We start from the raw sequence: 26030 nt of genomic DNA, 5'->3' as shown, positions 1-26030 counted from the left end.
ACTGTGTCTGTGCCCTCCTTATTTCAATGAGTTGTATCACCATTCTCTTAAAGAAATTTGAGTAGTCAAACTGAACTTCTTGTCTTTTACTCCATCCCTCTAATCATTGAATGTTATTGATCATATATCTTAAAAACAAGTGAATCTCTACCACCATTTCTTTAGGATGAAGATGTAAAATGAGACCTCAGCAGTTGTCTCAATTTAAGATGATGCACCATGCTATTGAAAACTGGTCAAATGATTGCTTTAATTTTCTAAAAAGATACAAAGTACAGTTCCAATGCTTTCTAATGAGACCCCTCAGGCTCATCAACCACGGTCCAGCCTAGATGAGAAAACAGTTCATCAGAAAAATTTAGGGAGATGTTTTACAAAAGCTTTCCAATTACCATGGCTGTTCATTCTTGTGTTCCAACCCTTTCTTCAATCTCAAACCAAGAGGATTAGATTCAAGGAATCTTTATCAGATTCTTAAGACAACTATTTAGATCGAACAACCCCATCTGAAAAAGTCTGTGTATGGTTCCCCCACCCTAGGCTATTGCCTCCGGGAAGAATAATAAGAGACAGTCACTCTGATGCTGAGTAACTATGATTGCCTTGCTAGAAAATGGATTGCAACCATGAGGTCTGTAGGGCATGGGTAGAGATATTCTGAATGTGCAAAACAGCTCTCCAAGGAAATGACCAGCCTGGAGCACCTGCCCCACAGACATTGGCTGCACCAGCTCTAGATAATAGCAACACTAGTCAAGCAGGCCTATTTTGATCCCTTAATATTCTTTCCTTCATTCATCCAAAACCTGGGTGAGGTATGACTGCCTCTACGTCCCCACTATTAGAGAATTTCCTGGACAAGACAAATTAGGAAAATCAAGTGTTCATTTGGGTGAGATTGATATTTTGATATTGCAGTGACCTTTCTCATGTTGAATATGATATTGTTATTTACCACCTTCAAGTGCTTGGGAAGATATAGGATGCAAGCAAGATGGTTTGGGGATGAGGAAAAATATGACAAGAGCAAGCTTGAATATAAGGTGAAAAATAAATAAATTTGTTTCCTTCCAAACAATTGAATTTAGCTCATTCTGGATATGTGAATTTCTCCAGCAATGTTTACTGCAGCAGTCTACTTTAATAGTATATTCACTTCAAATTCTCCCAGCTCTTAGAAAAAAAAAATGACCTTATGGAAGTCCAAGTGATCATTCTTATATATAAATACGTTTATGTCTGAGTCATCGTTAATATTGTTTGACTGTTTCCTTTAGCTTAAAGATAAATGGTGAGATTCTTAACCTGGGTCTCCTTCCCTCTTTAGCCTCATCTTTTTCACTGTACCCACTTCCCAATTCATATTTCCTTTTCACCAACAGTTGACATTTTTTATAGAGATATAACTGACTTATAACACTGTGCAAGTTTAAGATATATAACATATTTAGTTGATACATTTATGTAGTGCAGTCTGATTACCACTGTAGCATTAGTTAACACTTCTTTCACATCACATGATTATTTTGTGCGCATATGGTAAGAAAAATTAAGATCTGATCTGATCATTTTCTGATGTAGCTGGTCTTTTACAATTTCTTCTCAATGTGTAATATCTTTTTCTAACACTCCCACTTATTTATCTGGCCCACTCTCCCTCATGCCCTTGTTGCAGCTTGTATAACTCTTTTTACATATTTCCCTAGAGACTTAAGATGGGATCAGATGTTTATATTCATGAGACATGCTTCAAACTATATACTTTCACAGTCAGAGCTCTTATAATAGCTTTTCATGGTAATGTTAATTTTTGGTATCATTTAGTAATCTGTAAGGGGACTTCCCTGGTCAACTACTGATGCCAAGTATTGTGGTTTCTCTACTGTCTGTTATAGGCCATTGTAGTGGCATTTAACATATTTCTGAATGACTGTTTGAATGGAAGAGGAAAAGATCTGGAACAGCAGAACCATGTAGAAAGCTTGTTATTGTCCTGCAAGTAAGTTTATCAGGCACAGTGGAAGACTATCTTACTTTTTTAATGTTTTATTTTGTATTGGGATATAGTAGATTAACAATGTTGTGATAGTTTCAGGTGAACAGCAAAGGGATTCAGCCATATATTTATATTAATACATGTATCCATTCTCTCCCAAATTCCCCTCCCATCCAGGCTGTCACACAGCACTGAGCAGAATTCCATCTGCTATACAATAGGATCTTGTTGGTTACCCAGTTTTGAATATAACAGTGTATACCTGTTCATCCAAACTCCCTATTTGTTCCCCCATCCTTCCACCCACTTACCCACCTCTAGCAACCATAAGTTCATTGTCTGTGTTGCTGAGTCTGTTTATGTTTTGTAAGTAAGTTCATTTGTATCATGTTTTTTAGACTATCTTATGTTTTTAAGAATATTTTTGGCTTCATTGTGTCTCAATGAAATATAAACATACTAAAGGAGAATCTTTAGTATGCATTGTCTCTGGAAGCCTCACAAAGGCAGATATGTTGTCTTTATTGCAATGGCAAAGATACTCTGTCATTAGAGATAATAGAAAAATGGAAAAAGATGATAAGATAGCTGAAAATGAAGGGAAAAAAAAAAACTTTGTCAAGGAAGCCTAACTTAATAATGTATTTTATGGGCATTTATGGAAATTTTGCCTGATATTTTTTCTTCTTTTACTCCTTTGTGGGCTTGTGTGTAGGTTAGTCCCTGCTAATTGCACCCTTCTTGTAGTCTTGACTCTTCACTGAGGTCAGCCTTTGGCAAGTTTACAATGGTCCCTTTGTTAACTAAAGATCAGAGATTTAGCAATCTTGGTGCATTACTCTTTTAATGTAATGTAATGATGTTTATTATTGTGGCTTTCTTAGTTAATATCTAAAGACAGGTCTTTGACAATCATGCTACTCTCTCTGATTTAAAAGGCAAAATTAGATTACTACATTTGCCTTAGTTCACAACACATGGCCATTAGGTTTCTTAATGGATTTGGAAAACTCAATAATTCCTTGCTCAGATTAGATTTTATTAGATTTGGATGTCTTTTGTACTAACTTTTAAAGAGCTGTAGACAGTATAATCAGATTAAAGTCCCAGACTCAATGGCTTACAATATATTATAACATTTTTATTGGCTCTTTATAAGCACCTAAAGTCACATTGAGAACAATATGGTACTGAGACTTCACAAAATTAAATTCAGAAAGTGAGAAATTGCCATATCCTTACATTGTAGAGTTATTTTTCCCTTTTCAGGATATTTCTTTGTTTTCACATACTCTTATAGTTATCAGGAAGAAGAAGACATATGTTGTTTATAAAATAATAATAAAAATATTATATGTATCTTACATATATTATCTATTACATAAAATAAGAAAAGATAGTATGTAAAACATAAATTACTTCTCATTTTGTACATAGTTTTTATGATGCACATGGGATAATTAAATGCCATATCAGTGCTATCATAATTGAAATCTACATCTTTGATTAAATTACCAGAAAATAAAGGCCATGCATTACAAAATTTTTCCTATATACTGACTACAGAGACAATGGCATTTTAAATACATATTTTACAATAAATGCCAGAGAGGACATGGAGAGAAGGGAACCCTCTTACACTGTTGGTGGGAATGTAAATTGATATATCCACTGTGGAGAATAGTATGGAGGTACATTAAAAAACAAAATAGAGCTACTATTTGGCCCAGCAATCTCATTCTTGAGCATGTAAGCAGAGAAAAACATGATCTGAAAGGATATATGTACCCCCATGTTCATTGCAGCACTGTTTACATGTGAAGACATGGAAGCAACCTAAATGTCCATCAACAGAGGAGTGGATAAATATGTGGTACTATGCAATGGAATATTATCAGCCATTAAAAAGAATGAAATAATGTCATTTGCAGCAATATGGATGGACCTAGAGAGTGTCATATTGAGTGAAGTAAGTCAGACAGAGAAGGTGAAATATTGTGATATCCCTTATATGTGGAATCTAAAAAGTAATGATACAAATGAACTTACTTCTAAAACAGAAACATCCTTACAGACATAGAGAACAAACTTATGGTTCCCAGAGAGGTGGCAGGGGGAGGAATAGTTAGGGAGTTTGGGATGGACTTGTACACACTGCTATATTTTAAATGGATAACCAACAAGGACTTACTGTATAACATATGGAACTCTGCTCAATGTATTGTGGCAGCCAGGATGGGAAGGGAGTTTGGGGGTGAATAGATACATGTATATGTATGGCCGTGCCCTTTTGCTGTTCACCTGAAACTATCACAACATTGGTAATCGGCTATACCCTAATACAAAATAAAAGGTTCAAAAGGAAAAAAAAAAAAAGAAGAAATAGTCAAGAAAACAAATACAGCTGTTTTAATAACTGACTTTACTTCTGATAGTAAAGTTTTCTTGAAAATGAAGGTTAGAGTTCAGTAAGTGACAAAGACAACACAATAAAATCAACATCAAAAATAATTTTAAGCATATAAGGCAAATGCTATATCTTAAGTGTGTATAACTCATTCAAAGTAACATGTCATTGTAACATTGAAAGACTTTGGATCTCTATACATTTAAGAAATATGTTTATCAAATTATTTTTTTCATCCTTATGGTATTTAATTTTTAATCTTGTATTTTTAAATTAATTTTTATTGGAATATAGTTGATTTGTAGTGCTGTAAATGTTTTTGTTGTACAGCAAAGTGAATCAGTTATACATGTACAGTTCCCTTTTCTATACAATAGGTACTTCTTAGTTATCTATTTCATATATAGTCATCCTGTGTATGTGTCAGACTCAATCACCCCAATGTAAAATGAACATTCTTTAGCATGTGTGCCTCACAGAGTCCATTGTCTCCTGGGAGTAGTTCCTTTAGTGCTTACGTTTCTTTACATCAACTTAACTTTGATTCTTTAGGAGTTTGGCTGATCATCTTTGCATATGTTTCACTTCTACCATAAACATCTGATGTGCTTGGTTTCCTGGGTGTTACATTTGGAACTGTCTGACTCTTTGTCCTTGTTGCAGGGCAAGCACTGGAGTGAGAGGGAGGGCATATGAGGTTGGATGAAGTTGGGTCATACTGCAAACACTCCAGGAGAAAGGGTCCAACAGTCCCAGCTACAGTCACTTTATCTCAAATTAAAAACCCCTGACCTGTTCTCTAATATGGTAGTTCTTGTCACCTCAAGTCTTATAAGCATTAGACATTTTCTAGTTTATCTGGGTAACTACTTTCTCCTTCTATAATCTGAAAATATGACCTTTTTGTTACACCCCATGCTTGTCTCTTTGAATAGAGTATAAATAATCCCAGCTATAAAATATGTTGATTCCCTGATGGCTCAGACAGTAAATAATCTACCTGCAATGCAGGAGACCTGGGTTCGATCCCTGAGTTGGGAAGATCCCCTGGAGGAGGGCATGGCAACCCACTCCAGTATTCTTCCCTGGAGAATCCCCATGGACAGAGGAGCCTGGTAGGCTACAGTCCATGGGGTCTCAAAGAGTCAGACATGACTGAGCAATTAAGCAGCAGCAGTAGCATAAAATATGTTAATGTTTTGTGTGACAGTTGATGATAGTTAACATATTTAATGGTTTTTCTCACGTGACTGAGAACAGAGGGTCTTCTCTGAATTATACCCTGGGACCACACAAGTTGTTATCCAAATCGAGATGATATTGTGACTAGAAAGGACAGTATTAATAATTATGCTGGGGAAAATGGGTGTAAACTATTACTGTTCCAGGCAAACCAATATGTATGGCTATACTCTAAGTATAATACTTTAGGATTTATATATTAAAAAAGAAAATTATATTGCACTCAAGGATGCAATCATTTATATTGAGCTATTGTTGCTTGTGTATGTATTTATTGTTGTTCAGTCACTAAGTCCTGTCAGATTCTTTGTGCCCCCATGGACTGCAGCATACCAGGCTCCTCTGTTTTCCTCCATCTCCCAGAGTGCATATATATATATTCTCACAAATGAGAAGAGCAACTCTTAGAAACCTAGGCTATATTTTGTGATTATTTTCATTTTCTCCAAGGTACAAAATCAATACTTTTTCTAAGTAAATGTCTATAATTGAAGTACCCATGACATGAACTGTTTCATAATTATTCTGACCATGACCTAAGTGGCCCAGATTACAATAAAGCAGTTGACATTTTAAGTATACCCCAGGAACATATTAATCTCTAACAACTATGAGGGTTTTATACATTATTCTCTTTGACTGAGTGTTAACTAGTAAATGGGATGGCTTGATTAAAATATATGTAATACATTTTCCTCAAACACAGAATTAATTGCTTCTTTCTACTAAGCTCTCACTTTACTGAGTTTTTTTTTTTTATGTATTGCTGTTTACTTCAATTATTGTTAATCTCCACATTGCATTATCTATGGTGTTATTACTGTTATTATTATCAAAATTATTAGATAAAGGAAACTGAACAAGTTGTAGTTAAATGGGTTGGTACTTTCATCTAGAACTAAAAATAAAGTAGAGATAGTAGAGATTAGGAGACATTTTACACAGAAATGTCAAGATGGCAGAGAAGAAGGAAGTTCGCTCATCTTCTCCTGTGAGAACTCCAAAATTATAACTCCCTGCTGAGCAACCATCGAGAGGAGATTGTTGGGTCCCACCAAAAAAAGATACCCCACGTCCAAGGGCAAAGGAGAAGCCCCAACCAGATGGTAGGAGGGGAGCAATCACGTTTGGAATCAAACCCCATATGGGCCAGAGAGGCTCAGAGGGCTCAAAGAAAAACTGCTGTGCACCAGGAGACCGCACAGAGACTGAGCCAGATCTGCCTTTGGGTGTTTCTGTGTCTCCTGTGGAGGTATGGGTCTGCACTAGCCTGCCATAGGGGCAGGGGCTCTGGGTGCATCAGACCTGGGTGTGGCATAAGCCCTCTTGGAGGAGGTCACCATTAACCCCACCATAGAGCCACTGGAACTTACAAAGGACTGTGGAAACAGACTCTTGGAAAGCACAAATAAACCCTGTGTGCACTAGGACCCAGGAGAAAGGAGCAGTGATCCCACAAGAGACAGATCCAGACTTGCCTGTGAGTGTCCAAGGGTCTCTGGTATAGGCATGGGTTGGCATTGTCGTGCTGCAGGGTCAGGGGGTACTGAGTGTAGAATTGCATGCACAGAACCTTTTGAAGGAGGTCGCCATTATCTTCATTACTTCCACTATAGTTTGGTCTCAGGTCAAATAACTGGGAGGGGATACAGCCCCACCCATCAGGAGAAAATTGGATTAAAAATTACTGAACATTGCCCAACCCATCAGAACAAGACCCAGTTTCCCCATAGTCAGTCTCTCCCATCAGGAACCTTTCATAAACCTCTTATCATTATTGGTCAGAGGCCAGTCAGAATGAAAACCACAATCACAGAAGACTAATCAAAATGATCAAATAGACCACAGCCTTGTCTAACTCAGTGAAACTATGAACCATGCCATGTAAGGCCACCCAAGGTGTACGGCTCATGGTGGAGAGGTCTGACAAAATGGGGTCCACTGGAGAAGGCAATGGCAAACCTCTTTAGCATTCTTGCTTGAGAACCCCATGAACAGTATGAAAAAGCAAAAAGATAGGACACTCAAAGATGAACTCCACAGTTCTGTAGGTGCCCAATATGCTACTGGAGATCAGTGGAGAAATATCTCCAGAAAGAATGAAGAGACAGAGCCAAAGCAAAAACACCACCTAGTTGTGGACGTGGCTGGTAATGGAAGTAAAGTCCAGTGCTGTAAAGAGCAATATTGCATAGGAACCTGGAATGTTAGGTCCATGAATCAAGGTAAATTGGAAGTGGTCAAACAGGAGATGGCAAGAGTGAACATCAACATTTTAGGAATCAGTGAATTAAAATGGACTGGAATGGGTGAATTTAACTCAGATGGCCATTATATCTACTATATGGACAGTAATCCCTTAGAAAAAATGGAGTAGTTCTCATAGTCAACAAAAAAATCCAAAATGCAGTTCTTGGGTACAATCACAAAAAACAGAATGATCTCTGTTCATTTCCAGGGCAAACCATTCAATATCACAGTAATCCAAGTATATGCCCCAACCAGTAATGCTGAAGAAGCAGAAGTTGAATGGTTCTATGAAGACCTACAAGACCTTCTAGAACTAACACCCCAAAAGGATGTCCTTTTCGTTATAGGGGACTAGAATGCAAAAGTAGGAAGTCAAGAGATTCCTGGAGTAACAGGGAAATTTGGCCTTGGAGTACAAAATGAAGCAGGGCAAAGGCTAACAGAGTTTTGCCAAGAGAACGTACTTGTCATACAAAACACTGACTTCCAACAACACAAGAGAAGACTCTACACATGGACATCACCAGATAGTCAATACCAAAATCAGATTGATTATATTCTTTGTAGGAAAGATGGAGATGATCAATACAGTCAACAAAAACAAGACCAGGAGCTGACTGTCACTCAGATCATGAACTCCTTATTGCCAAATTCAGACTTAAAATTGAAGAAAGTAGGGATAACCACTAGACCATTCAGGTATGACTGGTATAATCAAATCCCTTACTATTATACAGTGGAAGTGACAAATAGATTTAAGGGATTAGATCTGATAGACAGGGTTCCTGAAGAACTACAGACAGGTTCATGACATTGTATAGGAGGCAGTGATCAAGAGCATCCTCAAGAAAATGAAATGCAAAAGGCAAAATGTTTGTCTGAGGAGGCCTTACAAATATCTGAGAGAGAAGAGAAGCTAAAGGCAAAGGAGAATAAGAAAGATATACCCATTTGATTGCATTTCCAAAGAATATCAAGGAAAGATAAGAAGGCCTTCCTCAGTGATCAGTGCAAAGAAATAGAGGAAAACAATAGAATGGGAAAGACTAGAGATCTCTTGAAGAAAATGAGATACCAAGGTAACATTTTATGCAAAAATGGACACAATAAAGGACAGAAATGGTACGGACCTAACAGAAGCAGAAGATATTAAGATGAGGTGGCAAGAATACACACAAGAACTATACAAAAAAGACCTTCATGATGCAGATAACCACGATGGTGTGATCACTCACCTAGAGCCAGACATCCTGGAATTTGAAGTCAAGTGGGCCTTAGGAAGCATCGCTGCAAAGAAAGCCAGTGGAGCTGATGGAATTCCAGTTGAGTGTTTTAAAATCCTAAAAATTGATTCTGTGAAAGTGCTGCACTCAATATGCCAGCAAATTTGGAAAACTCAGGCTTGGACAAAGGAGTGGAAAAAGTCACTTTTCATCCCAATCTCAAAAAAAGGAAATGCCAAAGTGTTCAAACTTCTGCACAATTGCACTCATGTCACATGCTAGCAAAGTTATGCTCAAAATTCTCCAAGCCAGGTTTCAACAGTACATGAACTGTGAGCTTTCAGATATTCAAGCAGGATTTAGAAAAGGCAGAGGAACCAAAGATCAAATTGCCAGCATCCATCGTATCATCAAAAAAGTAAGAGAGTTCCAGAAAAACATCCTACTTCTGCTTTATTGACCATGCCAAAGCCTTTGACTAACCCTAACCCTAACCCTAACCCAACATATGGTGGAAAGTAAAAGACGAGAGTGAAAAAGTTGACTTAAAACTCAACATTCAGGAAACCAATATCATGGCATCTGGTCCCATCACTTCATGGCAAATAGATGGGGAAACAATGGAAACCTTAACCCTAACCCTAACCCTAAACCCTAAACCCTAACCCTAACCCTAACCCTTTAAAATAAAGAGACTTTATTTTTTAGGGGTCCATATTCACTGCAGATGGTGACTGCAGCCATAAATTTATTTATTTATTTACTTTTTTTTATTTTTATAACATTTTATATAACATAAAACAGTGCTTGTATAAAAATTCACACAGTTGTAGAGAGCATACAATTTCCAAAAAATGTCCTGGGTTTTTGTTACATTCAGTTTTCTAAGGGTGCACTCAAATCAATGGTAAAATGCAGACATTATGCAATGTTTCATTATCTTTGGTAAAACTATTCTCATTATTTTGTCTCCTCACAGTATTAACCCTGATATCCACTTTGCGCAGGGTCTGCTATCACTAGGATGTCAGAAAAACATTAAGACTGGATCTACAAGAAACAAGTATCTCTGAATGACATTAAGAGTCCCTTGGCCCAGGGGCCCTACTTCTTTTTTGGCCCTATAGCATGTGAGATCTTAGTTCCTTGACCAGGGATAGAAACCGTGCCCCCTGCAGTGGAAGCAGGGAGTGGTAACCATTGGACCACCAGGGAAGTCCCACCACTTCATAGCATCTCTCTCCATGGTGAGGCAGGGTTAAGAGCTCAATGGCCTCCAATCTGAGGTCTTGAGACCCTCCTCCTCAATCAGGCAAGAAGTAAACATTTGGGGCAAAGGTGGAAAATGAAGCCATGTCTGCAGGAACCCAAGTGGCCATACTATGGTGTGGTCAGGCCAGTGACTCTTAGCATTTAAACAGTTAATCCACTTACCACTAAGTAGATCCCATTGGTTGGTTGATGATTGCTGCTGATGTGGTAACTCCTCCCACGAAACTTAAAAAGCAAGGAAGGGTGGGGTCCAACACTGAGGGGGAGGGGCACACTAACACCCATGACACTGGGCACAACTTTATTCTCTGTCAAACCTGTGTTGTCATGTAGACACAGCCAAAGTGAACGGAAGCAGGATTAGAACACTTAGTACATTCGTGACTATCTTCGTACATTCTTTTAAAACTCACTAACGTAAAAACGAGGGACACTACCACCTATTGTGACGTGCTATTTTACTCAACATCAGAATGTGTCTATGCTACTTCTGGATGTGAGGGAGAAAAAATTCCCCAAACACAAACAAGTATTAACAAAAATCAAAGAATTTAGATGGGGAGGGAGTAGGGGTTTTACCAACAGATTTTATGGAAAACATTACATTTTGAAAAAAATTTAGGTATTTTATAATTCTATTGCTTCATGTAAAAAAAAAAAAAAAAAAAAGCCCTTGGAGCCCACCTGTATGGCTGGAGGCTGAGGACACCACACAGACAGACTCAGGACCTGCAGGTGGTTCCTGGTGAGTCGGTCCAGAGAGACAAGATATAGCTCACACAGAGAGCGTCCACCTCTCTTCACTGGAAGGGACTCTAAGATTTAGGGGAAGAAGCCCCATACAGGAAAGATATTAAAGAAACCATCAAAACACGGTTTCCAAAAATTGGACATGCTCTAGGTTGTAAAGAGATATATTTAATTCCTAGAACCTGTTGACGTCTCTATTGTGGGTAGACAGGATGATTAAAAAAAAAATTATTAAATGATTGTGCTTCTGAAGTTACAGGGTCACATTCCATTCTCTAGAAAGCAGGGCAATTTTCACATGGCTTGGAATCCTCTTGGATACATCCTAGAGACCAGAACAAATTCCACAGCACCCTCCCACTCGCGGGATCGGTGAGGGAGAGAGTGCCACTGCCATCTTTGGGTGTGTGTGCACGCACATGCACGCAGGCATGCATCTGTGTGCTGGAGAGACTAAGGCATAGAGAAAGGCCCAGGAGAGGGGGAAGTGAGTCTCCGGCTGCTCCAGTCCTCCTCCTTTCCAGGCACAAAGAGGTTGAGCTTGTTATTCATGTCGGTCCCCTTCATGTCACTTCAGTTTTTTACTAAGAAATGTGTGTGTACACATGTATGTGGGTGGGTGAGAAAGAGTCATTAAGTCCCTGTGTTTTCCAAATTGTAATAATTTAGGCCCGCAGTTAACAACTGAAATAATCTGTAAATGACATTTAAAAGCAAATTTACTAAAGTTAGATCGGCAACTTCACACTGCTCAGAATCCTGGCATTAAAAAAAAAAAAAAAAATGGCTGCGAGTGCAGGCAAAGTTCCATCAGTCACTAAAGCTGAAGTCCTTATCTGTATGAAAAGAATTCACAGATTGTTTCTATTATTTCTGCATTTTAAGGTAGCAAAATATTAAGCCATTAGGTTATTAAATTAACATTCCACAAGGGTTTTAGGACTACCCTGTGTGATTCAGCAGGGCGGGGTCTGCTGCGTTTGCACACGCGATCGCCTAGCCGGTCACGGCCACGACAAGGAAGCCTCGCATTTGGTCTCTTGTACTTAAAACTTTTGTCCTGTGTTCCTGGTGGTGCAGCCAGAGTCTGGGAGAGCAGAGCTGCGAGAGCAGAGGGGCCTCAGGAGTCAGGGTTCCCTCTCCTCGGCAGTGTCCTCCCAGTCCCCTCACCATTTGAAATGCAAATCAAGCAACCCTCTTGTTCCTCTGCCCACATTTTACGTCTTCAATTTTTATTAAAAAAAATTTTTTTTTTAATTAAAAAGAAACCCTTTTTAAGTAAATTATTGGGCTCTGTGGAGGCCATTTTACTCAGAAAACATTTTTTTTTTTTTTAATATTTGAGATGAAGTACTGTAAGATGACTTGAGTCACTGGGAATTTTTTTTAAGATGGTTTCAGATATATGAAATTTTTAGAAGTGCCATGTTCATGCATGATGGCTGATAGCTTCAGGTGGCATAGAGATGGATTTTGCTGACCTTGTCTTTTATTAATACATCGGATTTTGGAAGAGTCAGGACGCCTCTTGGATGGCGGTGGAGGGGATGAGGTAGTTCGGTGTCCTTTCTGGCCACGGTCAGTTGCACTCTCCCTCCCACTATGGTGCTGAGGAAGGGGCTGCGGGGACGGCTGGCCTGGCCTGTCTCACACTGCTGTGCCAGGTGAATGTTGCTCACCCTGTAGACAAGAACACTGGATGGTGATGATGGTGATATGAATGTAGACAGACGTGGAGACACGTTCACAGTGTCTTCATTTGAGCTGTGTCCTTCCACTGCCCTCTTTCCTTCCTCCTCAAGGATGCTGGTTAGAGAGGCAAACACATTTCCTTGGAAAACTGTGTGTGGTTATTTGGCTTCTTGTTTAAGGATGGGCCCCATTGGGCTCACCAAGAACTGTTTACTTTCCATGTGTGTATTTGTATAAAACCCAGGTTCTGGGAGCTGTATGGTGGCTTCAACACACCTCAGTGTTGGCTCCTCCAGTCAGTACACATCCTTGTTCCTCAGGGCCGGGCCTAAACCGTGGGCTCTCTTGAGGATACCTGGTGTTGGAAGGACACAGGCCATCCGAAATAGGGCTCCCATATCCCTTTCTGGGGTCCACTCAGAGCTTTCCCTTTGGGCCCCCAGAAGGTCCTGCTCTCCTACATCTGGCCGGTCCCTAGGCCTCAGGATGAGACACCTCTTTTCTCTTCCCTGGTTGGGAAGGTCACACTGCTCCAGGCCAGTGGCATGCTCTCCAGGATTCCAACGAGGAAACTCCCCAACAGGTAAAGTCCTTAATGTAAAAACAGTACTTTTACCTACCTGACTTTGGGGGCTAGTGCCTAAGAGGGAAAGGGAACAGTCTAAACACAATACATTATACCAGAATGCAGCCATAAATTTAAAAGATGCTTGCTCTTTGGAAGAAAAGCTATGACCAAAGTAGACAGCATATTAAAAAGCAGACATTACTCTGCCAACAAAGGTCCATCTAGTCAAAGCTATTGTTTTTCCAGTAGTCATGTATGGGTGTGAGAGTTGGACTCTAAACAAAGCTGAGTGCCAAAGAATTGATGCTTTTGAACTGTGATGTTCGAGAAGACTCTTGAGAGCCACTTGGACTACAAGGAGATCCAACCAGTCCATCCTAAAGGAAATCAGTTGTGAATATTCATCGGAAGGACTGATGCTGAACCTGAAACTCTAATACTTTGGCCACCTGATGCAAGGAAATGACCCCAATGCTGGGAAAGATTGAAGGCAGAAGGAGAAGGAGACGACAGAAGATAAAATGGATGGATGGCATCACTGACTCAATGCACATGAGAGTGAGCAATCTCCAGGAGTTGGTGATGGATAGGGAAGCCTGGAGGGCTGCAGTTCATGGGGTCACAAAGAGTCAGACACGACTGTGCGACTGAACTGAAATTACACAGAAATTCAAATAATAAAATTTTTTAGTCTTTTAGACCACATATGATCTCTGTTACATATTCTTTATTAAAATTTCCTGTCCCTTAAAAAAGGAACTTGATGAAGCCCATGGAATGCAGTTTTTCCCCACATTCTATAATGCACAGCATAATTTCTCTATCCCATACATAGTAAAATAAATGTTTTATGATTCTATGAATCACCTATAAATAACATACTTTCTTTGTGCCCTCAAAATCTCTACTCCTGACAAACCTGACTAGAATTGTTCCAAATTCATGCATATTTACTTAACTTCATTATTCACAATGCCTGACCACATTTTGTAGAGAACCATTGACCATGGAACATCCTTCCTATTAGCTTTTGTATTCCTTTGGGCCACTTCACATCTCTGAAGAACAGGAGGGTGGGCAGCATGTGTTCTTAGCTTCGATTTCTATGCCTTCCTGGTCATTTATTGTCAGTGCGATCTTGGGTAAGTAAATTGACTTTGGTGGTGGCTCAGTTGCTAAGTTGTGCCCCCATGGACTGTAGCTCTCCAGGTTCCCCTGTTCATGGCATTTTCCAGGCAAGAATACTAGAGTGGGTTGCCATTTCTTTCTGTTTACTGTGCTTCAAATTCATCATCTTTAAAAGGTGACTAAATGATACAACCAAACTTTCTGTGTTGTTCCAGTTTAAAACAATGTCAAGCACATAGTAAGCCCTCAATAAAGCTATTATTATTATCTTTTTTTATTTTAGCGCTAGCTAAAGTCTATCACTAGAATCATACCTACTAGAATATTTTCAGTTTCTTTCACTTTAGTAATAATGTACTTAACTATAGCAACATGAGACACTTGCTACCAGATGCAAGGGATTTAGTGTATCTTTTTTAAATTAATAAGGCAGTGTCCCTGCCTTGTCAATATTTAAAATGATTATCTGAGTAATTATAATATCTGACTGGATATGATGAATGGTATTGTGGTTCAAAGTAAAGCTGTGTTAGTTTTCTCTATTAGAAGGAATAGCAAAGGCTTCATAGAGAATGTATAATGTGTGAAATATCTTTGAAAATTTGGGAAAACAATTAGTAATGAGTAGAGGACCATTGTAAAATTTTCAAAGAAGGATGACACAAAGTGTTATCCTGATTGGTGAGATGTGTGTTTGCCTTGACAAGCTCTCAGGAAACATTGAATGTATAATACATCTCTTTCTAGAGAGTAACACAGTGTTGAGATATTTGATCTGACTGGGAAATGCAGGATGGTTCATAGCCACAGGAGACTGCATGCTAAAAAGTTATGGCAAAGGTGTAAGTTGAAGGTAATCTAGATTCAAGAGAGTGTGATGGTAACCAAAAAGGTAAGATTGACTAGAAAGGATAAAATTTCTACTGGTAGCTTCCACCAACTACACATTTTTGTGTGTGTGTGTCAACCATATGTAATCAAAGGTTAATGTCTGTCTTAAACCCTTTTGTAATAAGGATAATCCTGTACCATTAATAGGGATTGGGAACTTAAATGGAAAAGTTTTAGGAAATGGAGGAACTAGTGAAAGAGCAGGCAAAAAAATAGGATTCCTGGACAGAAAAGCAGAGAAATGGGTCCTCCTTTAATAAATCATAGTTGAATCTATGGATCTCAAAATTCAACTCAATAGCAGAGACTTAGAAAAAGAAGGAGGGATACCAACACTGTTTTAGGAAGGGATGTGTACAGAAAATGAGAACATTAAAAGAAATAACTTCAGAATTAGCAATGTCCAATCCAAAAAAATGTGAAGAAGGAAAGTGATATATTCTGTCACAAATTAACTGTTTTACGCTTATTCCCTATCCTGAACTTCAGAATTTTGGGTGTGCTGCTGAGTGACATTCTGAACTGAGTTCTAACAAATACGGAAGCTATGTGAGAGTATTAGGAAATGCTAGTCAATTAATTCAGAAAGACCTATGACAGTTAAGTCTCAGAATCTTATTGATACCTAAATTTAGGTTTTAAATTCTGTGTGGGCTGGATACTAGCACAGTCCCTGGAATATGTCAAACATTCAGTCAGTAATCATTGAAAACCTGCTGGTCATCACATAGTCATCCTCACAGACATTCATTCTCTTGCTATTATTCCTTTTGGGATATTTAATAATATCATGCTGTTGTGCATCCAAGAAGTGAATGGTCACTCTCAAGCCCCCTATTTTATTGTGATATCAACTGTGGGATCCTAAAAATATACTAAATGATGGCAACCATAGGCATCATTAACAAGAATATTAGTTAGCTACTGCCACAAGAACCCCAAAACTTAATGTTTTCAAACAACAGTAATGTAATCTGTTCAATATCTTATGTGGCAGTTACAATCAGCTGTATTCTGTTCCTTAGACTTCAGGTTGGCCTGGATCATCTTTCTGTATCTCTTGTCTCTTTAGAACAGAACTTATCTTGAGTGTATGGTGTTCTCCAAGTTTTCTGTCCTGAAGCACTGGTTACCTGGGTACTGCTATTATAGAAAATCATGTATAAGAGGTGAACCCCAAACTCACCTTTTTAAAGGTAAAGTCATATCTGTTGATATGTCATTGGCTAAAGCAAGTATATGGCAAAGCACACACTCTAGTGGTAAGGATACCAAGTAATAAGAGGACACAGCAAGACGCAAGCATATGATAACACCTGGAGAATAAAGTATGAGGATCAGTCACAACCCAGGATCCCTTATCCCTGCCCCCTCAACTTTTCCCTTTAGTACTTTTCTTAGTGGATTCAGTATTATCATTAATGCTGGATGAAGCACAAGCTGGAATCAAGATTGTTGGAAGAAATATCAATAACCTCAGATATACAGATGACACCACCCTTATGAAGAAGGGTGAAGAAGAACTAAAAAGCCTCTTAAAGAAAGTGAAAGAGGAGAGTGAGAAGTTGGCATAAAACTCAGCATTCAGGAAACCAAAATCATGGCATCTGATGCCATCACTTCATGGCAAATAGATGGGGTAGCAATGGAAACAGTGACAGACTATTTTGGGGGGCTCCAAAATCACTGCAGATGGTGACTGTAGCCATGAAATTAAAAGATGCTTGCTCTTTGGAAGAAAAGCTATGACCAACCTAGACAGAATTAGCAGAGACATAACTTTGCCAACAAAGGTCTGTCTAATCAAAGCTATGGTTTTTCCAGTAATCATATATGGATGTGAGAGTTGGACTATTAATAAAGTTGAGCACTTAAGAATTGATGCTTTTGAACTGTGGTGTTGGAGAAGACTCTTGAGAGTCCCTTGGATGGCAAGGAGATCCAACCAGTCCATCCTAAAGGAAGGAAATCAGTCCTGCATATTTGTTGGAAGGACTGATACTGAAGCTGGAACTCTAATATTTGGCCACCTGGTGTGAAGAACTGGCTCATTTGAAAAGACCCCGATGCTGGGAAAAATTGAAGGTGGAAGGAGAAGGGGATGACAGAGGATGAGATGGTTGGATGGCATCACTGAATCAATGGACATGAGTTTGAGTAAACTCCAGGAGTTGATGACGGACAGGGAGGCCTGGCGTGCTGCATTCCATGGGGTTGCAACGAGTTGGACACAACTGTGCAACTGAACTGAACTGAAGTTATCAGCAAAGAGGTGTCTTTTAATCTAAGCTTAAAGAGGCTCTTCAGTTCCAAATGCCTTATATCCCCAGCATAGACTCATCATGGATTTCATCACATTTTACATCCCCACCAATAAGGTTTTTTCATTAAATATGTTTCTGCTTCTAAAAATGATCATATCATGTATGTTCAATTACTATTTATCAAATAAAATATAAAGTAATTCTTTGAATCACTATATATACACTAAGTACTCTATGTTTGATAAAATTATGAAGCACTAACATATGTATTTTCCCCTGATTTTACATTTGTCATATAGTGGACATTAACTGTATTCCATAGTGAGATATGCACAATTGTAAATATAAATATCCCTGCTTATTAAATGTGTGCCTTTGGGAAGCATATTAAAGCTCCTCTTTAGGCATAAAATGAAGATACTAATATCTATCTCATAATATGTTATGAACACTAAATAAGTTACATTAATCATGTGGCCTGCTCTTCAGTATGTATAGTTACTAAAATTTTTCACCCATTCCCCAATAGATTTAACAATGGCTTAATTGCTTTTCAGAAACAATAATCAATCCAAGCGTCTATTTTTATATCAGTTTTCACCCATTCCCCAATAGATTTAACAACGGCTTAATTGCTTTTCAGAAACAATAATCAATAAATCCAAGAGTCTATTTTTATATCAGTTTTATACTTATTTAAGTCCCAGCTAGAAGAGTGTATCTCTTTTTTTGCATTAAAGTTGTTTAATAATTTTTATTTAAAATCCTCTGCTTAAAAATTTAGCATGATGCTCTAATACTTCTCACATTTTGATCTAATGATTATATGAAAACTAAATAAAATAACAGCTACTCTTTGGCTCTGAATGATGTTGTTCTTCTAGCTTATTTCATGCCTAATGTTCAGATAAAATAATTTGTATTGCTATCACAAAATAGCATGTTATATTTAATTAAAGTTAATCAGTTGGATCAGTTGGTTTCTAAAAAGTGTTATTTTTTTCCTGCAAGAATAAGTACAATGTCTTTATCAACAGTACGTTGTAACCTATTTTTCTCATAATACCCTCTCCTAAGCAGCTTCAGAGAATTGAGGTACAGATGAATAAAACATGTGTTTATCACAGTGGGTGAAGAGACAATGACAAGTTTCTCATCTTCTTTCCATGGCTTCTGTCAGACAGGGGAGGAGTTGAGATGGCCAGAAAATAGAATGACCCATCGAACTGCATTTAGATGTGATTGCTTTATTTTGGTTTTCTTAGGAAGTTTAAGTCACACTACAAGTGAAAATAAAGACATAAAATTACAAGCATAGGAACTACTTTTAATTATAGGTATCATTAAAATGTAGCCATTATAGATGAAAAACTGAAAAAAAGTTGTATATCTTCATACTATGGTATATTAAGCATACTCTTCTAATTAAAATAATAACACATATAAAAACATGTAAAGTTTCATGTCCCGCTCTGTTTGGAATATAACTGTACAGGGCAAGCTGGAGTTAGGATCCCACATTCTAGCAGCTACAACTCTGTACATTTGGGGAAAATGGCATGAAGAAATAATGAGTAAAAAGAAATGATGACAAAGTATCAGGGATGATATTCACTAGTAAATACTAAATGAGAAAGATTGACTTAAGTAAACAATGTGATGCATTCTGTTTTAGTGTATTAGTAAATGAAAATTCCTTCTGTATGTTTAAAAACTTACAGTAACTTCCCACAGGACAAAGGTGATAGACACAAAGGAGAAAGAAAATCTGTGCTTTATAGTGAAAAGCAATAATAATATCCACACTTAAAGATATGTTAGTATATATTTTAAAATTACATTTTAACCTTTTTATTAAAGTATAGTTGATTTACAATGTTGTGTTTGTTTCAGGTGTACAGAAGAATGATACAGTTATATAGATATGTGTGTGTGTGTGTCTATACTTTTTCAGATTCTTCTCCATTATAAATCATTACAAGACATTGAATATATATTCCTGGTGCTATAAAGTATGTCCTTGTTGTTTGTTTCATACACAGTAGTGTGTATCTCTAAATCCCAAACTCCTGCTTTATCTCTGCCCCTGCTCACTACCACCCTTGCTATCCCCTTTGGTACCAAAAGTTTTGTTTGTTTGCTTGTGAATCTATGAAAGTTTTCTCTGGGTATGTGCCCAGGAATGGTATTGCTAAATCATATGGTAAATTATATTTGTAGTTTTTTAAGAAGCCTCTGTACTGTTCTGCACAGTGGCTGCACTAATTTTATATTCCTACCAACAATGTGGGAGGGTTTCCCTCTCTCCACTCCCACTCCAGCATTTGTTACTTGCAGACTTTAATGATGGCCATTCTGACCTGTCCGAACTCATTATATTTTGATTTACATTTTTCTAATAGTGATATTGTCTTTTAATGTTTGTGTTTTTTGGAGAAATGTCAATTAAGTTCTTCTGCCCATTTTTTGAGTTGTTTTTTGATATTAAGCTATATGAGCTGTATGTATATTTTGGAAATTAATCCCTTGTGGGTAGCATCATTTGAAGATATTTCCTTCCAGTCTGTAGATTATTTTTGTCTTGTTCAAAATATGTCATTATATTTTAACGTGAGGAATGTCTACTTATTGTATGACAAGATACTGCCTACTATCCACTTGATCCAATCAAAGATATTAAGAAGTCTTTCAATAAAGTCATTAGCTTTAGCCTGACATATTCCCATAAAACTATTTTTCTTTTAATTATATGTTAAAATGTATAATTTAAAAGTATATAATAAAATAAAAATATCACTTAGGCAGGAGAAGAAATGCTTGATGGGTTCTTATTAGTGTCCTTCATGTATACGAGGGTTTCAGTAAAAGAATGGGGGACAGTGATTCTTTTCTTTTCCAAGTGACTGTGAAAGTCATTGAAATAGTTGGAATAGTGTTAAGTATAGCAATACATTTTGAGAAAAAAAAATCACATGGTGAATATACATTATTGAAGAAGTAAATAACCTATAGGGCCTTTTCTTTTTAACATATATGACAGTTAAGGTAGAAGTTTGCTCATGGGCAGAGAAATAGCTAAATTATCTACCAAGTCTTTTTAGTTTGGATAATTGATATCTACATCAAGAAATTTAAAATACTATTAGATTAACTTCCTAAATTTTCTTCTTATAAATCAAACAGTTAAGCACTTATTTTATGTGTAAATTGCAGATTTAATATGCAAAAGTATTGCACAGCATCCCTGCTCAATGTTATGACACTGTAACAGTGGAACTTATGAGACACATTACTAAAAAGTAATAAAAAAGAACCTAAGTCATAACATCACACCTTAGCTCTCATGAAACATTTACAATTGGCTTATAAATGGCTGGAGCCCAAAGTCGTAATAACAGAAAGATGATTATGCACTTTTACTAGTGTCCTGATGTAAGGCACCGTGGTCTCAAAAAGTAGTAAGTTATGAGGGGTTATATGTTTTCCATGGCTTTCAGGAGAGCCATTGATTGTACCACTTAAAAAGTTTATTAATACCTGGAGATTTTTGAACAGGATATGAAGTATGTAAATGTGAAATGAGTCACTTATAACCATTTCAGTGGCAGGTGCAAGAGTATTATGTATTAACTAAAAAAGAAGCTAAATACAGTTATCAAAAACCACGGGCTCTTAAAATGCCTCATACGCAGAATTCCAGAAGGGAAAAAAAAAAAAAAAAAAACAGAAGATAGAAGAAATTGAAAAAAAATCTAACAAATTAACTATTTTGACTAATAATGTTATTAAACATAAAGTTTTATAGTGTAATACTGTGTACTAATAGTTATTAAAATTAAGTTCTAAAACATAAAAACTGAGATTCTTAGAAGTATCTTTCACATACAGTCCTATGCTCAGGCCTCTCATCTTTTCTTACTATTTTTCCTTGATGATCTGTTTTAGTCTCACAGTATCAGAACATGTGCAGATATTCCACCTTTGAGATTTATTTCCATGACATCCTAACACAGTTATGCTAACCTGTGTTCACACTGCCATGGCTCTAACTTGGATTTTCATTGCTTCTAATGAACACACACATACACACATCTTTCCCCTCCAAATGAAGGCTCTTATATATCTGTAATTCATTTAAATTACATATCTCTGACAGTTCTGATCACTCTATCTCCTTATTTTTTATATTATTGTAAACCCTTTCTCTATTCTCTCTCATCAAATATATAAACACCATCCATTCAAATTTCTTCAAGAAGACTTCTAGAAAAAATATTCCAGTTTTTGTGTTGATAGAATATTTTGCATTAAATAGTTATGACACTTGCCACATTCTGCCTGTATTTCAATGCAATTTGTGCTTACCTCTGCTCTTAGGTTACAACTATGTAAAGTTATTGTTTTCATTATTATATTTACCAAAATAAGAGGCAATTTGTGCAAGTTTGCTGAATTGATATGAAATGGCAAGATAGAAAGTTACAGTCTCAACTTGGCAATTGCAGAGTAAGAGACAATTGAAAAAAAAAATAGACCTTTAGTGATTTTGATACTCATATCATTTAACAATACAAACAATGAAATTAGTGTCTAAAACATTTTTTGCACATATTCAACAAGCATTGATTAAGTATATATGCTATGTCAGAAACTGTCAGTGTTGGGGTATAAAGGCAGCATTCAAATTCCTCCATAAGCAGGAAAATGGGCTTCCCAGGTGGCTCAGATGATAAAGAATCTGCCTGCAATGTGTGAGACTGGGGTTCGATCCTTGGGTTGGGAAGATCCCCTGGAGAAATGGCTACCCACTCCAGGACTCTTGCCTGGAAACTTCCATGGATAGAGAAGACTGGTGGCCTACAGTCCATGGGTTCACAAAGAATTGGACATGACTGAGCAGCTAACACTTTGACTTTCACTTCAAATGAGAAAATGAAGCATGCGTGAGAACAGTCAGTGACAGAGCAGTGTTACAAACACAGTGATCCTGCCAGGCAGGAGAGCCTCTGGAAGCCTAGGGGAGGGGGTTCCTACCCCGGTTTCGGGTGTGAAGGGGCCAGGGAAGTTCATAGGGACTTCACACATAAACTCCTGACATTTTAAACTTCTTGTCAGATAGGAATTATGCTGAAGTAATCAATAACTTTAAACACACCCATAAATATTACATCAGTCATCTTTAAGGTATGAATCTCGGATAGCTACTGAAAGGGCAATTCAGTTACTGAGGAAAGTGGATAAATAAAATATTTAGACTACAAGGTGTCTTCATGTTGATTTTAAAAATGGAAAAAGACATTTTACCATATACAGAAAAATCAACTGAAAACGATTTAAAGACTTAAATGTAAGACATAAAGCTCTAACACTCCCTGAAGAAAACATATAGGAAAAGCTTCTTGACTTTGGTATTGGTAATAGTCTCTTGGATTTAACACCAAAAGTACAAACAAAGCAAAAATTAGACAAGTGGGACTGCGTCAGACTAAAAGCTTCTATACAGCAAATAATCAACAGACTGAAAAGGCAAGCTGTGTAATGATAAAAAATAATTGTAATTATATATCTAATCAGGGATTAATATGCAAAGTATATTAATATCTCTTACAACTCAATGACAAAAAAATACAAATATTTTGGCCTAAAAATAGGCAAATAACTTAAATGAATGTTTCTCTAAGAAGGCATGCACTTGGCCCAGAAGTATGGGAAAAGGTGCTTGACATCACTAATTACCAGAGAAATGAAAATCAACCCACGTGAGCTATCACTTCACACCTGTTAGAATGCCTGTTATAAAAAACCAAAAAACCCACAAATGATAAGTACTGGTGAGGATGTAGAGAAACTAGAAAACATATACATTGTTTCCGGGAGTGTTAAATGGTGTGGCCACTATGGAAAACAAAGTTTCTCAAAACAAAATTGTAACCACTATGGAATCCAGCAATGCTGTTTCTGGGTATATATCCTAAGGAATTGGAATTAGAATCTCGGAGAGATACCTATACCCCTATGTTCATAGTAGCAGTAGTCACAATGGGTAAGATACAGAAGCAGTCAGAGTGTCTATCAACAGATGAATCAAGAAAATGGGCCATACGTTACATGTGTACAGGGGTGTTATTCAGCGTTAAAAAAAAGATGTTACTATTTATGTCAACATGGGTGGCTCCAGACGCTTTTATGCTATGTGAGATGAGACAGTCACAGAAGAATACTGCATGTATCCTTTTATATAGGATCTAAAACAGAGTCTTAGAGGCAGACAAAAGAATGGTGATTGCCAAGGAGGAGCAGAATGGGAAATAGGAGTTTTTGCTTAGTGGGTATAAAGTTTCAGTTGTGGAAGATGAGTAAGTTCTAGAGGAACGCTGTAAAACACAGTGCCTATAGTTAACAGTATGATATTGTGTACTTAAAAACTTATTGAGAGGGTAGACATCATGTTAAGTATTCTGGCCACAAAATACACCCACAAACACACGGACATTTTTGGAAGTGATAGATGTGTTTAGTGCCTTGATTATGGTGATGGTATCATGAGTGTGTACTTAGGTCCAAACTCATCAAAATGTATCTATTATATATGTGCAATTGTTTGTGTCCATTACACCTAAATCTTAAGAAAAAGAGAAGAGTAAAGGTAAGGTATTTCATCCTGGTCTTCCCCCACCATGAGGCCATGGCTCTGTTTCTCCCCTGAAGGCCGCAGCTGCTCTCAGATGCACGTGCTCTTCAGTCACTATAACTGATGCCACTATAACTACATCTTCTGTTGGGTTCAAAGATACTCTTTCCTCTTGTTCCTTTTTACTTTGGGATGATAATTTCATGCTGTAGCTCCCTCCTGGAAAACCCCGTCTTCCTTGTTTATTTCTCCTAACTGCCATCATCTTCATAAGTAGCTCCTTTAGTCAACACTACTCAATGAACCTATTTGAATGTCCCTTCTCTTTCCTGCTAAGGTATGAGTGCATGCTAAGTTGCTTCAGTCATGTTCCAGTCTTTGTGATCCTGTAGACGGTAGCCCACCAGTTTCCTCTGTCCATGTTTTCTCCAGACAAGAATACTGGAGTGGCTTGCCATGCCCTTCTCCAGGAGATCTTCCCAACCCAGGGATAGAACTTGTATCTCTAGCTGCAGGTAGGTTCTTTACCACTAGCGCCACCTGGAAAGCCCTGCTAGGGTATAGTTTTATACTTTTATTTGACTAAAATTGTTAATTGTATTGGTACCTTTTATATACCATAGCTTTTTTGTAGGCAGGTCAATTATTAACAGCAAGGTCTTAAGTGGTAAACATACTAATGGGAGAATAGCTAATTTACCATTTTAAATTCTTGGTGAATTTTTACTTTTATGTAGCCATCCTATTTATAATTCATTGTTTTTGTTGTCATTAGTTCACATCATACATGTTTACATTTCAAAGTCTAATACAGTATAATTCATATACTTTTTTAAACTCTATGAGCTATAAATAACACCAAAATCAAGATTTACATTAGTTTTATTGCATTCTGCCTAAGCATTTTCTATTTTTTTTTAAATGAAATATAGTTGATGTATTATACTGTGTTAGTTTCAGTGGCACATCATAGTGATTCAGCTACATATATATTTATACATTTTAGCTATATCTCTTTCAGATTACATTATATTTTAGGTTACTGTAAGATATTGAATATGGTTCCCTAGCTAAAAACTAAGTCCTTGTTTCTTATCTATTTTAAGTATAGTGACTTGTATCTACTAATCCCAGACTCCTAATTACCCCTCCCTCCCTCTCCCATTTGGTAACCCTAAGGTTTGTTTTCTATGTCTGTGATTCACTTTCTGTTATGTATATAGAATCATTCATATTATTTCTTAGTCTCCACATGTAGATGACATCACATAGTACTTGTTTTTTTTTGCTTGACTTACTTCACTTAGTGTAATATTTCTATGTCCATCAATATTGTTTGAAATGGAAATATTTCTTCTTTTTAAAGACTGAGTAAAATTCCATTTTATATATATATATATAAATAATATATAAAATATCACATTGTTTTAAATACATATATATATATATATATATATGTATACACCACATCTTTTTAAGCCAATCTCTGTTCATGAGCATTAGAGTTGTTTCCATGTTTGGCTATTATAAATCGTTATTCAGTCACTCAGTTGTGTCCAACTCTATGCAACCCCATGGACTGCAGCAGCCAGGCTTCCCTGTCCATCACCATCTCACAGTTTGCTCAACTCATGTCCATTGACTCAGTGATGCCATCCAACCATTTCGTCCTCTATTGTCTCCTTCTCCTCCTGCCTTTGATCTTTCCCAGCATCA

General features: G+C 37.2%; 1 protein-coding gene across 17 annotated transcripts in view; it reads left to right on the top strand.

The window, feature by feature from the left end:
* LOC129652815 (craniofacial development protein 2-like) overlaps positions 1–26030 on the top strand; it is a 641831-nt gene that overhangs the window by 269183 nt on the left and 346618 nt on the right. For 3 of the 17 annotated variants that reach the window (XR_008714771.1, XR_008714776.1, XR_008714761.1), the window contains 2 exons: positions 1896–1999; positions 2174–2456. The exons of 13 other annotated variants lie outside the window; for them this stretch is intronic. The gene's annotated coding sequence lies outside the window, so the exon portion shown is untranslated. Of the gene's footprint in view, positions 1–1895; positions 2000–2173; positions 2457–24651; positions 24762–26030 lie in introns of those variants that run through there. One more of the 17 variants, XR_008714785.1, reaches the window with a different exon arrangement.

The sequence above is a fragment of the Bubalus kerabau genome, chromosome 5, assembly GCF_029407905.1.
Source record: "Bubalus kerabau isolate K-KA32 ecotype Philippines breed swamp buffalo chromosome 5, PCC_UOA_SB_1v2, whole genome shotgun sequence".
In the NCBI taxonomy this organism is placed as follows: Eukaryota; Metazoa; Chordata; class Mammalia; order Artiodactyla; family Bovidae; genus Bubalus; species Bubalus kerabau.
The sequence above is the reverse complement of the archived record's forward strand: the minus strand, read 5'-3'. Positions and strand labels throughout refer to the sequence as shown.